Source organism: Lissotriton helveticus, chromosome 10 (genome assembly GCF_964261635.1).
Source record: "Lissotriton helveticus chromosome 10, aLisHel1.1, whole genome shotgun sequence".
In the NCBI taxonomy this organism is placed as follows: domain Eukaryota; kingdom Metazoa; phylum Chordata; class Amphibia; order Caudata; family Salamandridae; genus Lissotriton; species Lissotriton helveticus.
The window spans coordinates 95,905,135-95,922,417 of NC_136071.1; the positions used below are offsets into that span (position 1 = coordinate 95,905,135).

Genomic DNA, 17,283 nt, shown 5'->3' on the forward strand with positions numbered 1-17,283 from the left:
TCTAATATGAGGGTGAATACTTCAAAAGAAACTCAACACCTGTCTTTCCTCCCTTCCGTGATGGTTGGTTGTTGTCTTTCTCACGTGACTGCCTCTTCCATCATTGCTAGCGCTTTCACATTCTCGGGTATAGTGCGTTTTAAAAATTCCTAATACAAATACATTTGGAGCTATATATGCAGGCTGCATTAGTGGAACCAATAGAATGTCCCTCTTCGATGATCAGATCGCCTGACTCACACGAGTGCTGCTGGAGAGAGCAGGGGATGGATATGTTAAACTTTCCCTGCAGTTTACACCAGGGCTCCAGAATGGCTGCAGTAGCTGCCATTAGTACACAGCATAGTTTTTTTTGTTCGATCACAGCAACTAATGTGCCTGGGAGAAAAAAGCTTAAAAACAACATATGTTTCTTAGTTTCCAATTTGAATAAATTGCTTTTATGTTTTGGCAGGATAAAAAAAGCCATCCGTTACAGACTTGTATTGCTGAAGCAAGCAAAGTAGCGTTGATGGAAGTCGAAATTGCACTCCAATTAAATGATGTACATTGTACAACGTGCGTGCACGCGTTCGATGTTTTATATATAGCGACGCGAGGTGGGCCCAAACAGCGTCTCACTGCGTTTGACGCACGTAAAGTCCTAGCCGAGAAGCCGCCATCTGCAGACACCCCAAGCAGAAGGAAGCATCAACCAAAATACTACGTTTACTGAACGGCCACGGGGAAATAACGTGAGCCTTTGCATGTGTCTTAAACCCAGGCGAGGAGTTTTTATTTTCGATTGCATCAGGCTCCCTGCCAGCAACAGTCATTTATTTCGCTGCTGCTATTTTTAGAGCGCCGTGTGTGTGAAATTGTGAAGGCTGAAGTGCCGATCCCAATCCGCCGTGCGCGAGCTGAATTACAGGGCGCGAGGCAGTCTTTATCTCCAAACTCGTTCAGCCCCCCCAAAAACGCGCGTTCGAGTTCAGCAAAGGAGGCTAATTCTGTCTCCGGCATTGACGTCACTAGCTTTCCTTGTACCAATCTATTTTTGGAACTGTGCTGAATTTAATCTGGGAGCCTTTGAACGAAGCTGTCGTGCCATAAAAATACAGATAAAACGTGCCCGTGTTAACTAATCTTTTCTCGCGATGCTACCCATGCGAATTCAGCAACCTTTTATCGCGGTCAAATGAAATGGTGTGAGCCAGCGCCGTGCAGCAGTACGAGTTGAGACTGGCAGTCACTACCACCATTTCCACATCTGTCAGTATTTGTGCTGTTGATGTAAAGATCCGTGTTGCTTGCTTAGACACAGACCCTTCCTGATGTTTTAGGCCTGGCTCGCGTGGATAGAAATAGCTCTCTGACGCTGTCAGTGGGAGAAGTAAATAGACTTTAGTGGACTTTGAGTACCCTGTTTACACGGCGGGAGGGGGCGGGAGGAGGCGGGAATGGACAGCAAATGTGAATCACGGACGGCGGGAGGGGGCGGGAGGGGGCGGGAGGAGGCGGGAATGGACAGCAAATGTGAATCACGGACGGCGGGAGGGGGCGGGAGAGGACACGGGGGGGCGGGAGGAGGCGGGAATGGACAGCAAATGTGAATCACGGACGGCGGGAGGGGGTGGGAGAGGACACGGACGGCGGGAGGGGGCGGGAGGAGGCGGGAATGGACAGCAAATCTGAATCACGGACGGCGGGAGGGGGCGGGAGAGGACACGGACGGCGGGAGGGGGCGGGAGAGGACACGGACGGCGGGAAACGTGCACAGGACAGCGAGGGGGGGGCGGAAAGGCACACGGAGGGGGCGGGAATGGACAGCGCATCAGTGAAAGGGGAGGGAACGGGCAAAAACGTAACTCCGCCCTGGGAAAAAATCTCGGGAACGCCCCCGAATCTGGTCCGGCCTTGACGGACAGATCTCTGTTCCAATGGCTAGCCTCCATTTATGGAGCTAGCCAATGGGACAGGGGGGCGTATTCCATTCTCCTTACTGGAAATCAAGAGATTTCTCTGGAGGCGGAGCTAAGAGCTCCGCCCTCCAGCCGAAACCTAAAAACTATTTTGTCACTATCATAATTAAAATAATTGTAGTGGTGGGTATTTGATCACAGAATCCTTGTTGGCGGGTCAGCAGTGTATACCATCTCTGATACCTTCCCGAATGGCATAATTTATATTTGTACTGAATTCCACCAAACTTAGGTAGGTAGAGTCTCTGGGGTACAGACCCTACAGTAATTCAAAACTTATATTGAAATTGGTCCCTATTCCGCTCTATATTAATTTACATTTTGCCTGTAAAGCTGTTGTTACTTTACAGGCAAAAACATGAATTGATCTCTGAACAGTGTCCAATCAGTTAAGGTAATTCATTTGAACAATTTAGTCTCCGTTTACATTTCACGGGTTTTACTTAATCTTGCATTCTTTAATGATGCTTGCTTTTTTCTGTAGACTTTTTTTTAGCATTATACATTACTCTTGTATCATGCGTACTGCCAACTCAATCGCTTCTAGTTGTCTTTGTGAGTTCAGGTTGTGGGTGGTTGTTTATAACCGGCCACGCTTCAGACCTCTGAAAAAGAATCTGAAAGCAGTGTCACTTTCATACACTATCTGGCAGTGGGTTATTAAGGTGTTCAAAATAAATGTTTATCCAGTCCGTGCTTGGCCTCTCTGCAAATTGCACAGACCAATGGTCATGTGTGCTTAAGTGTTTGAAGGATTTATACGTCTGTCAGAATTCTGAAAGGGAGAAAATAACAAGCATTTGCAATGCAATAGGCCTCATATTTACGCACGTTTAAGCTACCGGCACCGTAAATGACAGTGCCTTTTACTTAGGTTTTAAGAACCAAAACATAAAAAAGGCATTGTCATTTAAAATGCCAATAGCTCAAACTCGTGTAAATGCGAGACCTATTGCGTTGCAAATGCTGGTTATTAATATATTACTAAAGCATGATGTGACAGTGCACCGTCATTTACAGATAGCACATTTTCCTTTGACATGGCCACAAAACATTCCCACTAACATGTAGTTTTACTGATAAAACTATATAGCGCATAAACAATGTTTAGAATTTGGGTTTCAGACAAAATATTTAGAATTTGCACATCAAGTAAAGTATTCCGATTTGTTTTGATCCTATAAAAATCTTTTTTTTTTAACCACACAATTACAAAATTGTGTCTTCATAGCTAGAAATGTTTGAACAGTTCACTTATTAGCTATTTCCGTGTTGTGCTAGAAAAAAAGCCTGAAATCTTACAGGCTTTCACTTCACATGCTTTGCACAGCGCAATTATGAAACAGTTCACTTTACAAAATCCACTAACTTCAGTCACAGAAAGAAAAGTAATATTAGAGGGACAAACTGACTTTTGACATCTGTCTCTGAAAGACCAGCAAATGTGACAAGCTAACAAGATGTAAAGGCATCTTTATTGCTCATTCACTTTGTGAGCAAGCAGAACACCTGGTGTCAGCTGCCAGAACAGGCGAGTAGGCCCTAAAAATAGCTCGACCAGATCTGGCTCTCCATAGCGAGTGGATTTTTTGAGCCCTGATAACAAACAGTTCATTTTTTGTAAACAGCTGAATTACAGCTTCACTCTTATGTGCCTTTGAAAATGAGTGAATATTTACAAAAAATTGACAAGCCTGGAGTTCAAGATTGTATTTAGTGGGTTCATAACTGCTATAATGGTTTCTTTACATGTCCAAGCATTCAGGAGATAAAACTGATGGCGAAGTAACCGTCTATGTTGATCAAGCAGTACAGAACATAAACATAATATGTAGCAGAGATTCCCACTCTGTTTCACAAAATCAGCATTTTGTCTATGGTGTTTAACGTGCCATTTAGTAGGTATCCAATGTTGGGAACACTCGAGGCGAAATGCCAGAAATCTGCTTTTTATTCATCTTAAGTCATTTGCTCCCAGGTGGGGCTGTTTTCTTAGAATATTGTAAAATGATAAAATCATCCATCCATGGGAGTGCCGGGTTAAGGTGTCCTTATCAATCGTTGTTCCCAGAGCCCAGCCTCTTGTTCACCACTTTCCTGGATTCTCTCTGACTTACTTCCAAGTTCCATACCTCATAGAGTCAAAGATAATCCTGACATAGGCTGTCAACAATGCTTAATTGCAAGGCTTTAATGCAGGAAGACTACCACATCTTGCATCTGAGATTGCTTCACAGCCTGCAACTTTTCAAAAGTGTGATGACGACCAAGTATAATTGGAACGCTGGTAACACTAATCTTCCAATGACAATTTAGTAGAAGTCTAAAATGTGTTTGTTTCCACAGGAAAAAGTGAGAAAAATAAATGAGGGTTAGCCAACATCTATTTTTCTAGAAACTATCTCCCCCAAATATGCACTACTACGAAATGTTTAGTGTAACATTTTGCATGGACGTTGCTGCACACAAGCGCATGTCTGCGAAAGCACTTCACTAGAAGTCACAGCTGCTGTTCTAAACTTTAATGGGCATGCCCAATAATAGATGTACACTAGTTATTGCATATCTGCTGCATCCTAAGCCTAACTGAGTTCTATTTCTAGCCTTGTTGTGAAATAGTGATCCCACAGCTTTTCCATGTGCTACACTGACATTTGTTTAACAAAGACATTAGGGGGTAAAAATGCATTACCACCTTCATCCGCTGCCTTAAAAGATTTTTCATTTAAATGCCTACACAGCTTTTGAATAGAAAACACATTAAAAGTAAGCTTTCATGTTATACAAAACACTGGTCCTCACTTCACGGTGGTTTCAAATAGGGGTGTCTGCACAGCAGTCACAGGAGCCTGAATGAAAGTGCACGAGTAAGACAGGGAAAGTGGGAGGTTATAGCTAGACTGCAATGTGATGTCATTTAGATTTCTCTCTGACAACTTGAGTGAGTTTGAGTGTGATGAAGCAGGATCTATGGAAAGGAGTCTGGGGATCCAGAGGGGATTCCAACACAATTAGTAAAAAGTCTATAAATAAAGAAGCAAAATGTAAACTTTAAAATGTTTTATAAATTTGTGAGAGCAGTATGAATTCATCAAACAGAATATCACATAGACTACATGTGGCCGTAAAAAAGGTTTTTAGGAAAGTTCAAACATTCCCATTAAAATAAATGTTGTTTTTGTTATATCGGTTTGTCAATTAAATATTTAATCATTTGTGTATTTGTTTGATGGATGCATGTCTTCATATTTTTGTGCATTGTTTTGTGGTTACAATTGTCAGAATTGCTGAGGCCAGTGCCTCCAGGTTCCAAAAATGACTCAGCGGTGGTCCCCGAGTTCCAAAAATGATTCAGTAGAGGTCCCCAGATTCCAGTAATGATTAACTGGGGGTCCACATAAGTCAAAAGGTTAAGAACCACTGATTTACACGGACCCCTGAGTTGCAGAGTGAAGGTGAATTGGAGGGTGCTACTGTGACAAATTGAGAGAACGGTTCAGGGAGGTCTGTGTCTAGCAGCGTTAAGGATTCAGAGAATGTGGTGCAGGTCAATGTTCTGAAAATGTGTGACATTGCTGTGACCTCAACAAATCTAGGAGATTACGAAGCCAGTATAATGTGATCAGAGTGGAACCTTTACAGAGGGGTAGATGAGACAAAGGAGTCTCTGAAAGACAACAAAGGAGGGGTTCTAAGAAAGTCTCTATGGATATTTAGAAAGGACCTTGTGTCAGACAGAAAATGGGTTTCAAATAAGTTGGGTTTATTCAACCTGCCGGAGTGGAACTTCCCTGAGTCAGCGACACACTGACTGCCTCAAGTAGAACCTCACACTCCAGGAATCAGCATAAGAATCTTCATTACAATAGTTTTTGTTTGTTTTATATAGGGCGGACCAGACCTGAAGGTATCAGAGCACTTTACATGAGCACCAGTTGCGTTACAGATGGACTCATTCATTTTTGTTAGGCACGGGGATATTAAGTGATTTGCCCAGAATCACAGGATGTTGAGCATCCATGCTGAGACTCGAACCCGGTTCCCCAGCTTCGAGGTCAACCACCCTAGACATTATGTCATGTCATAAAGGCTATTTTTTCAAAAATTTTTCACCATTACAAACAAATAATACTAAAGAAAGATAAACCGGACTTTTCAAGGGAGCCATTAACCCCTTGGCAGCGGCGCTAGGGTGGAGGGGGGGCCGCGCGGCGCCACCATGCTCGTGACGGAACCACTCCGCCACGAGCCGCGGTGGCGCTGTGCTTATAACGGAATGGTTCCGCCACGGCCCGCCCGCTTAATGGAACGTCCAGCGCAGGCGCGGAATCAGCGCCACGCAGGCGCAGCGGCCAGGACGTGACGGAACCATTCTGTCACCAGCACATCCCCACCGTGGCTCGTGACGGAATGGTTCCGTCACAAGCACGCAAGGGGTTAAACAACATAGCGAGAAGAAGAAACACTGTCAAAATGACCTTAGCTGTTATAAAAACTATCCTAGTACATAATATTCCAAATACACAGGTGGGCTCCGTTCTCTCTTCAAATGACTCAACCTCTCGCCGCTCTCTCCAACAACACCTGAATCACCATCACCTGAAACTTTTCTTCATTCCAGCTCAGTTCCTTGAAGCACCTCCTGGCCCCTCATCAACATAAACCCACTGCAACAGCATTTTTCATTCTTCACTTCACACTCCCCCATCCCCCCATTTTGATAGAGGGTCATACTACGTCTGTTCCACTAGTCCCCATTTTTCAATACCACTTACCATTCTTGCACAGACATGACTTTAAAAGTCCCCCTGAACATTGAAAGACCTCTTACGACACAACAATCCTTTATTTTGACCCAATCTCCAAATTCAATTGTGCGTGTCACAGCATCCTGGCGACCAAGAGACTTACACTCCAAGTTGCACTCCTTCAATCAAATTGTTACCAATTCGGTTGTAGGTTTCCGATCTCTCATTACCTCAAACATAGAAATTTATGTCACACTATTTACGGTGGTACGATGTGCCCATACTATGCCATTGACCTCTTTGTGTACACTACTGCCAATCTGAATTGCCATCTGAATAGTCCTTTTCGCCATTTGCCCTTTCTACAATACCATTTGCCTGAGGGTTGTACAAGGCTGTGTGTACGAAAATAGATCGATCAGCAGATGCTCCCTGCTTTTTGCCCCCATTTGGACTACGATATGCTGGTTTTCGACTTAGACTGTGCACTGAAGCCTGCCAACAGGCCTCCGTGCCAGTGGTCTTTCCCCAAAACTGATATGTGTGAACTGGTAACCCCCAACTAGCAAGGACTTTAACCTCCTTATAAGTCCTTACTATATGGTACCAGTGGTATCCAGGGAATGGTGTTAAAGGGGTTACCAGGGCCTGAAGCACTGTTTGTGCCACCATGAGTGACCCGGGTAAACTACTGACAGCAGGCCTGCCACAGCAGAAGGAATTGGAAACTTCTTGAGCTCGACTTTACCCTCACCATGTGAGGGTAAGTCAATGCACTATTCAAGGAGGCAGAGTGCATTATATTAAAGGTGTGGAAATGTAAGTGCAAGCTTTTATATCCATATGGTGGCCTTTACCATTAAAGGACACGCTAAGTGATACATGGTTCATAGGGTAACACGGGCTGGCACTCGGGCAAACCCATGGTTGGCAGCTCCAATACAGTACGGACTAAATATGTCATGTTTGGTATCAAACATGCCTTCTCACCCTCGACATGAATCTCGTGTTGAGGATGATGTTGCATGCATCTAGGTGGGTACCTCAGAGGTTGCCCACCTGGTTTCTCCAGCCTTCCCTGTGCTCTGGCTGCCAACCTGGCTTGCTGTCACCAAACCAGGAATATGACCCCCTACAAGGATGTCTAAACCCTCCCAGGAGTCAGAAACAATGGCCTGGACGGGAAGACGGTCACATCTCCTTTCCTGGGAGGCTGGCAAGTGAAGTGGCACATTAAGGTGGTAAGCTCCAAAGACTGCACCGCCAGTGATATGCAACCAGGCTGCATTCCAAAGGGTGGAAATGGCCCTGCCCCCAGGCACATTTGCACCTGAGCAGGTGGGAAAATTGGGTAGTCAAGAGGTGTACACAACCAAAAGGATGGCCACACCTCTAGTGTGGGCTACCTGGCCTGTGTAGTTGAGGAACACTTCCACCTTTTTTTTAAAGTGGTAGACTAGTAGGTTTTGTGTAGAAAAAGTGACCTATACCCTCAGATGTGGTCACTCAGGGGCTGATTAGCAGCTGGGGCTAGAAGCCAACTGGCCACTAGCACCCACACCCCTAATGCCATAAAATCTAAGATTTTAGGGCTACCCTTGACACAAGAATCTCAGTTCTGATCCAACTTGCATCAAAGAGGCCAAAGAAAAGACCGAGTCTGTGACAACAGGACTTACACAAACCAAAAGAGGGTAGCTCTGCACTTGTGGCAACACTCCTGGAACTGAATGAATGAGGCTCGTCCTAGGTTAAACGTTGGTTCCCCCAGACAGAGGGACACCAGTGAGAGCCTCAGACTCCCTTGGATTAGTGGCACTAGTCCCCTACAACCCTCCACCTTAAAGATTCCCGCAAGTACAAGAAATAGCTCTTTCTATAGAAATCTCACACATAAATTTGACCTCCACTCATTTCGAAAAAACACCTACCAAATCATAGCAAACCATACCTTTTTACTCATTCCTGCCAGTGAACCAATAAAGTCCTTACAGACGCTATGCCACACTTCTCCTGGGTCTTGAATATGACTCACACCAGATTGCAGACCAAATTGGAGTCTCTTCTCAATCTATTTGCACCAGGAACAATGGTCTACCCATTGAGTAGTCTGTGAATCAATACCTGACCACCAAATTTTTCTTTCTCTCTCCTTTTCGTAGTAGATTGACCCAAATACCCCTCGTTGACAAACTGTATAATCCTCTTCCTCACATTTTCATGGGAAACATACCCATCACCCCTCATTAGAACATGCCTTCCACTTAAAGATAGTTAATCCAAGACCTTGACAAAAGACTAGACAGAAGGAACCACTGCACTCTTCCTGCATCCACCTTCAACCACCATTTGTAACACCTCTTTCAATACACCTTCAGTTTCAATTTCCTATACCCACTCATCCTTGGTTAAAACCTCAAGGAGACCCTTAACAACCTTCTCCAACCAAGCTACAGCTCCTTCATGCTCTCTGGCCATTACAGCCTTCTCATCCACAACACACCAATCCAATGGCAAGTGAGAGAGACCATCCGCCTCGGCATTGTGTCAGCCAGAAATACATCAACATATTAAAATTCTTGCAAATGTGCTGCCAACCTCGCTAATGTGGCTGAGCCTTTACCCGCTCTACCGGTTGTGAGAACTTTTACCAAGGCCAAGGGCTATTGTTCATCACCTAATTTAAAACCCACAACACACTACTAAGTTCTGAAAGATTCAGCGCTCCAAGCTGCAGACAATGCTTCATGCCCGACAGTTATATTCTGTTTCAGTTAAAGAACGCAAAGCAAATACTACAGTCTTCAATCAATCAATCAATCAATCAATCAATCAATCATACCATTTGCATAGCGCACTACTCACCCGGGAGGGTCTCAAGGCGCTTGGGGGAAGGGGTATGCTACTGCTCGAACAGCCAGGTCTTGAGTTGTTTCCTGAAGGCGAGATGGTCCTGGGTCAGCCAAAGGTGGATGGGGAGGGAGTTCCATGTCTTGGCAGCCAGGTAAGAGAAGGATCTTCCTCCGGCGGTGGCTCTTCGGATGCGTGGTACGGCTGCGAGGGCGAGGCTGGTGGACCGTAGCTGGCGGGTGGGCGTGTAGAAGGTCAGGCGGTCGTTGAGGTACTTGGGGCCCAGGTCGTGGAGAGACTTGTGTGCGTGGGTGAGGAGCAGGAACGTGATCCTCTTGTCGACGGGGAGCCAGTGCAGGTTCCTCAGGTGGCTGGAGATGTGGCTGCGTCGGGGGACATCCAGGAGGAGTCGGGCGGAGGCGTTCTGGATGCGCTGGAGTCTTTTCTGTAGCTTCGCTGTGGTTCCGGCGTAGAGGGCGTTTCCATAGTCCAGTCGGCTGGTGACGAGTGCCTGGGTGACAGTCTTCCTGGTCTCGGTCGGGATCCAGCGGAAGATCTTGCGAAGCATACGCAGGGTGTTGAAGCACGTTGAGGAGACGGCGTTGACTTGTCTGGTCATTGAGAGGGAGGAGTCCAGGATGAAGCCCAGGTTGCGTGCGTGGTCGGTTGGCTTGGGTGCGGTGCCCAGGGCCGGGGGCCACCAGGAGTCGTCCCAGGCGGAGGGCGAAGATCCCAGGATGAGGACTTCCGTCTTGTCCGAGTTCAGTTTCAGGCGGCTGTCCTTCATCCACTCGGCGACGTCTTTCATCCCTTCGTGTAGGCAGGTTCTGGCGGTGTCGGGGTCTCTGGTGAGGGAGAGGATCAGCTGGGTGTCATCGGCGTAAGAGATGATGTTGAGGTTGTGCTGGCGTGCGATGGCTGCACGAGGTCTCATGTAGACGTTGAAGAGGGTGGGGCTGAGTGAAGATCCTTGCGGGACGCCGCAGATGACTTCGGTGGCCTCGGAGCGAAACGGGGGTAGGCGGACTCTGTGTGTTCTTCCGGCGAGGAACGAGATGATCTACTCCAGTGCCTTCTCTTGGATACCGATGTTGCTGAGGCGCTGGACTAGGGTGCGGTGGCAGACAGTGTTGAACGCAGCGGAGAGGTCCAGGAGGATGAGGGCCACTGTTTCCCCCTTGTCGAGCAGGGTCCGGATGTCGTCGGTGGCTGCGATGAGGGCGGTCTCGGTGCTGTGGTTGGCTCTGAAGCCGGACTGCGAGGGGTCGAGGGATCCGTTCGTCTCGAGGAAGGCGGTCAGCTGCCTGTTGACGATCTTCTCGATGACTTTAGCAGGAAAAAAGGGAGGAGCGAGATGGGGCAGAAGTTTTTGAGGTCGGTGGGGTCCGCTGCAGGTTTCTTCAGGAGGGCGCTGAGCTCGGTGTGCTTCCAGCTCTCCGGGAAGGTGGCGGTGTTGAAGGAGGTGTTGATGATATTACGGAGTTGGGGTGCGATGGTGGAATCGGCCTTGTTGAAGACGTGGTGTGGGCAGGGGTCGGTCGGTGATCCGGAGTGGATGGTTTTCATCGTGCGGGCTGTGTCTTCGGTGGTCACCGTGGTCCAGGTGCGAAGGGTGGCGGTGGGGTCGTTGGTTCGACGGTTGGGTGCGTAGGTGGTGCGCCGAAGCTGCTGTGGATGTCGGCGATCTTGCGGTGGAAGAACGAGGCGAGGGAGTCGCAGAGGTCTTGTGACGGAGTGATGTCGTTGGTGCCCGTGCTGGGGTTGGAGAACTCCTTGACGATGCTGAAGAGTTCCTTGCTGTCGTGGGTATTGTCCAGTCGTTCCTTCAGGGATTTCTTTTTGGTGGTGTGGATGAGCTGGTGGTGCTTGCAGGTAGCGTGTTTGAGGGAGGTCATGTTGTCGGTGGTCCGGTCGAGGAGCCAGGCTTTCTCGAGGGTGCGGCAGGTCTTCTTGGGGTCCTTGAGTTCGTCGGTGAACCAGGATGCCTTCTTGCTTCTGGGTCTGCTGGGAGGGTTCTTTAGTGGAGCGAGGTCGTCGGCGCAGGCGGACAGCCACTGTGTGAAGTTGCGGGCAGCTTCGTTGGGGTCCGTTGTGTTGGCGGGTGGGTTCTGGCTGAGGGAGGTGGTGAGCTGGTCCGCGGTGATCTTGCTCCAATTCCTGTGAGGTACCTGTTGTGGGTGGTGGTGGGTCGTGGTTCTTTTGAAGCTGAAGTGGACGCAGCTGTGGTCGGTCCAGTGGAGTCCGGTGGCGTGGCTGAAGGTGATGTACTTGCTGGAAGAGAAGACGGGGTCAAGCGTGTGGCCGGCGTAGTGGGTGGGGGTGTTGACCAGTTGCTTGAGTCCGAGGTTGGCGAGGTTTTCCAGCAGGGCGACGGTGTTGCGGTCCTTGTTGTTCTCCAGGTGGAAGTTGAGGTCCCCTAGGAGGATGTAGTCAGTGGAGGGGAGGGCGTGTGGGCTGATGAAGTCTGTGATGTCTTCGCTGAATTGTGTGCGTGGTCCCGGGGGTCTGTAGACGAGGGTGCCTCTGAGGGTCGTCTTAGGGTCGGTGTGAATCTGGAAGTGGAGATGTTCTGCTGCGGCGTAGGAGTCGTTGGCGTCGGTCGTGATGCGGATGGTGTTCTTGTGGACGATGGCGATGCCTCCTCCGGTCTGGTTGATGCGGTCCCTCCTGATGATCTTGTACCCGTCTGGGATGGCGATGGCGATGTCGGGTGCAGAGGAGGCGTTCATCCAGGTTTCCGTGAGGAAGGCGACGTCCGGTGATGTAGCGTCGAGGAGGTTCCAGAGTTCCACGGCGTGTCTGTGGACGGATCGGGTGTTGAACAGGATGCACTTGAGGTGGTTGCTGCTGGTGCTGGTCTTGGCGGGTGCGGGGCAGGTTCGGAGGCAGGTGAACTTGCAGGTACAGCAGGTGAAGGGTCCTTGGGTGCGTCTCGGCAGCAGGCGTGGGTCCGGCCGGCATTGAGTGCGTTGAGAGTGGCGGCGTCGTAGGTCAGACGGGTCGGCTTGCATCGACGGGGGGGCCAGGGGTCCTGGCACTGGGCGCGGTCCAGGCGCAGACGGGCTTGCCTTTGGCGCTCCTTCGGCGCACAATCGGCGCGCCCGCTGCGCGTGGGTGGGGGCGTCATAAGAAGGAATCCGGGTGGCGGGAGCGGCGAATGGGCTGTCGGGGGGGCGGGGCCGCAGGGAGGCAGCGGCGGGAAAAGAACCAGGCAAGCGGGCAGCTCAGCGGCGGCTGGGTCGCTCGAGGTAGGTAGGCAGAGCAGGAGGCAGGCAGCGGCAGCAGCGGTGACGCGTGGGGGGTGACCTCGCCTGGAGCAGGCTCAGCGGTCACAGTATTGTATAATTGAGACAATACTTCCCCAACTCTCACTGCACTGGCAACAACAGACAAAATAGATTGGAATTTAATGTCAAATGGGAATCAAATCCCCGCAGAACATTTATTTCTCTACCAATTCAAAACAATTCTGTTCATCACCCCACTTAAATGTGCATCAGTTTCTTAATAGTATTTCTAAGCTTTCTGTCTTTACAGCAACATTTTCAACAAATTTGGAGTAATCGACCCCAGCAAAGATCATAATTGAATTTTGCCCTGTGGTGAAGGAGATGACTTAATTGCATCAAGTAGATCTTTTTTAGGTTTCACTCCTTCACCTGTGATCATGTGTCCCGAAAATTCACTCTCCTATGTCAAAAAAACACATTTCTCTTTATGTAAAGTAAGACCTATCTATCGAAGGATTTTTTCAATGATTGACTGCGTTGCTTCACAGTCGCTCCACAGACAAGTACATCATCTTGGATGTAAATGACATTCGATAAGCCCATAAACCCCAAAGGCACCATCCACTGGCAAACACTAGCTACCGAAGATAAGCCAAATGGCATTCTTGTGAACTGGAAAGTAACCTCAACGGCAACAAATGCTCTAAGATTCTTGGAAATTGTACGCAAACAAATTTGATGAAAAGCAGTCTTCAGATCTAATTTTGAAAAGAATTTACCACCCTTCAGCAATAACAGGTCATTGATATTGGGTAAAGGAAAGTGGTCAGAGACAATGTTTTGGTTGACACTTCTGAGATCGACACAAAATCTCAATCGACCATCAGCCTTTTGTGTAACAAAAACTGGTGATACTCAATGGGAGGCCTCAACAGGTTAAATAACTCCTTCCTTTATTATTTCATCCAGCATCTTCCTCACCTCATCCCCAACAACGAGCTGAACCTTTCTCAACGTATGTTTAACGGGTACAGCACCTGGCTTGAACACAATCCTGTGCATGTAACCCTTCAATTCTCCTAGATTCTCTTCAAACACTACTTTCACACTCTTCAGTTGATCCTCAACATACACGTCTTCAACCATAATCACTTGTTTTGGAGACCTAGGGTTCACCATAATATGCAAATGATACTGAGAGATCCAGCCCAAGATGGATGGTCCACTCTCCGCAAAATAAACCTTTCCTTCAGTATACCTTCCTAAAAACTTAATTGTGGGGTTGAAACAGCCTATGTTTTCAATCTCTTCCCCCTGATAACCTCCTGGACAAATGTCTTTAAGAAGAAGCTTTACTGTACACCGTTTTCTTAAAAAAATGTGTTTGGGTATGATGGTATACATAGACCGTCTGCCAACCATCCATTCAACGCCCTTTCCCATTACATTAAACAATGCTTAGGGTCTGTTTTCCCTTCTTGTACTCCCTTCATCATCAACCAAACTTAAGACATGATCACATATCCTTTCACTCTGAGTTTCCTCAGTAACAGCCACTCTTGATTTGGGAAATTATTTGCATATAGACTCAAAATGTCCTTTGCGAACACACTTTCTACAATCTTTACCAATGGCATAGCATGTCTTTGAGTCTCCACTATGATAATTACTCCCCCACCTGTAACAAACTTGGCAATTTGTTTATTGCTCACACATCTGTTGCCAGACAAAACCTTTGTACACAAGTCCCACAATGTTGCTTGACTTTTATACATTTTCCACAGATGTTATTTCTTCTTTGCCTTACAGTTCCACCCACCCCACCTCTCTTGCCCCTCTCCATCACACAAATCTCTGATTCCTCCACCACTTTAGCAATATCAATGGCATCATTCAATGTAGAATTTTGTGCAGCTCATAGCCGTTCCTGAATCTTTCTATTCTCACATTGAACAATTAATTGACCACAAATAAACTCTTCTGCCACATCACCAAAATGACATTTCATTGAAATGTTTGCAACCTTGCCACAAATGTGTAAATTGACTCTCCTAGTTTTTGCTGATGATTATAAAATGCCATTACCACTTTTTTCTGCTTTACAAACCTAAATTCCAATCTCAATTTTGCCTCCTTCTACACATCAGCTGTGTAACTTAATATGCAGTGGCATTAATCATTGGGAGGGCAAGTCTTTTTTCCTGTGCCATACGAAGGACACAGGACATTTGGATTTATGTTAATTGGGTCCTATTCCCACTAAGCTCACACAGACTCCATGAGGTTGGAGGTCGACCAGAACTCAGTATGGAGAATATATATATATAACTTTGGAGCGATAATATTTACGTGGCAAGCCCTGCCACGGAAGGTGCACCACCGCTAGAGAGGAGCGGTCGAGAGCTGGGATCCGAGCCTGGCTTGTGCTCGAGGGTGCCAGCACCGGAATGAAGATTCCCCAGCGTATCGGGCCCATCCAGGGCAGGCATCGGTGGACATCTGCCATCGGCACCCATCCAGGGAAAATAGCGTAGCACTACATATCCCACAATCCTGTGGGTGACTGCATCCTAATCTTCTGTGAGTAACAGCCTATCAGAAGGCGGCTAAAACTGTATATGTGGAGCTGCGCTCAACGCCGAGATACGGAGAGAAACGGCCTCTGAAGAAGCTATCATAGCGAAACGCGTCAGGCTGCTACCTTTGCGCTGTGTAATCTATTTGGCATTTGCTGACCCCTGAGTGCACCTTCGCCAGCTGGGGCGAACTTTGGAGCGATAATATATATATATATATATATATATATATATATATATATATATATATATATATAAAAAAAATCCCTCAAAAGAAGAAATCAGAGGCCAGAGGGGATATCAGGGCTGACAACAAGCTTTATTCAATTGGTCCCAGTGGTGGCGTATGCATTTCGGCAAAACTGCCTTCCTCAGTGCCCTGCACTGTAGCGAGTCCTTCTCCAATTAACTCCATTCTGTTTTAAAAACGTGCTCGCACCCAGAACTCCTCCTCCTAATGCTATCAGCACACCTGTTCGTGATGTATATGTTGAACTTCATATCCCAGAAAGCACCGTATCGGCCAAACTGAGTTGGTGGCGTGGGGGAGTGAGTAGAAACAATAGGTCTGTGCTTGCCTGCAGGTGAGTGGTGAAGGGAGCCTCAGATCAAGAAGAAGTCCACGGCTGCTGCCCTGAGTCCCCTCGTACTGCTGCAGCCAGTCCTCCCAGGTTCGCGGTTGGGCAGGGGCTGTCAAATAGAGACTACGCGCCCAATAGAGATGAAATACCTCGATCCACCCATGCTGGCCTGTGGTTCCTGGCTGTCTCCGGATATATCGATTCCTCGATCTCAATAACGCTGGGAACAGCGTGGTGCCAGTGTAAATCCGGGTCACTTAGTGTAGCAGGGCCTTCTGTGCTGCGCCCCTGGCAGGCGCAGTAAATATGACGAAAAATCCCTCAAAAGAAGAAATCAGAGGCCAGAGGGGATATCAGGGCTGACAACATGCTTTATTCAATTGGTCCCAGTGGCGGCGAATGCATTTCGGCAAAACTGCCTTCCTCAGCGCCCTGCACTGTAGCGAGTCCTTCTCCAATTAAATCCATCCTGTTTTAAATACGTGCTCGCACCCAGAACTCCTCCCCCAATGCTATCGGCACACCTGTGATAGTTTGTGATGTATATGTTGAACTTCATATCCCAGAAAGCACAGTATATATATATATATATATATATATATATATATATATATATATATATATATATATAAAGGTTCACAGGTTGCCCCAAGAGCGAGGTGCACTCACATTTGGCGTCCATCGGGTCAGGGAAAGTCGCAAGCGTGCCCATGCCTGCAGCGACCTGACATGTTTCGGGCTCCGGAGAATGGATTTCTTCCTTTCCGGACTAATATTTGGAAATTTGGACTGCACGGAACCAGATAAAATACAGGCCAATATGTTGGGGACTCAGAAGAAGCTCTCCAGGGTAATGTGTGGGGAACTCGTGCAAATCTCTACACAGCACTGTGAGAGCCAGCACGCTTTTCATACGACTGTGCAGGAACATCAGAGGTTTGAAGACGCCATATGTTAAACTGATGTACCCCTGCCCATGCACTAGTCTGATTAAGGAGGGGTCCTATTCATTCAAATTACTGCTTGGCAAACAGATCCATCAAACAAATACTTCTCAGCCTAGGGAACACGATTCCCACCTACACTTTACTTCTCTACACCTGCGCTCTGGAGTACAATCCGTGAAACGTGCACAATAGCAGTACTCGCAAAGTGTGTTAGTAACCCAACAGACATGGGATTCAGTGTGGCTCCAGGACAGCTACGCGAGGGATACTTAGAATGAGTTATCCACAGCAATTGTGTGGGAGATTCAAATAGGCCCTTTGAAAGACGCTATGTGCAACTTGTGGATGTGACCCCCTAGTCCCCCCTCCCACCCAGTTCCTTGCCCTCCC

At 47.6% G+C, this 17,283-nt stretch overlaps 1 protein-coding gene across 1 annotated transcript in view; it reads right to left on the bottom strand.

The window, feature by feature from the left end:
* Positions 1-17,283, bottom strand: part of TSC2 (TSC complex subunit 2) — a 279,890-nt gene that overhangs the window by 262,511 nt on the left and 96 nt on the right. The gene's annotated exons all lie outside the window — the stretch shown is intronic.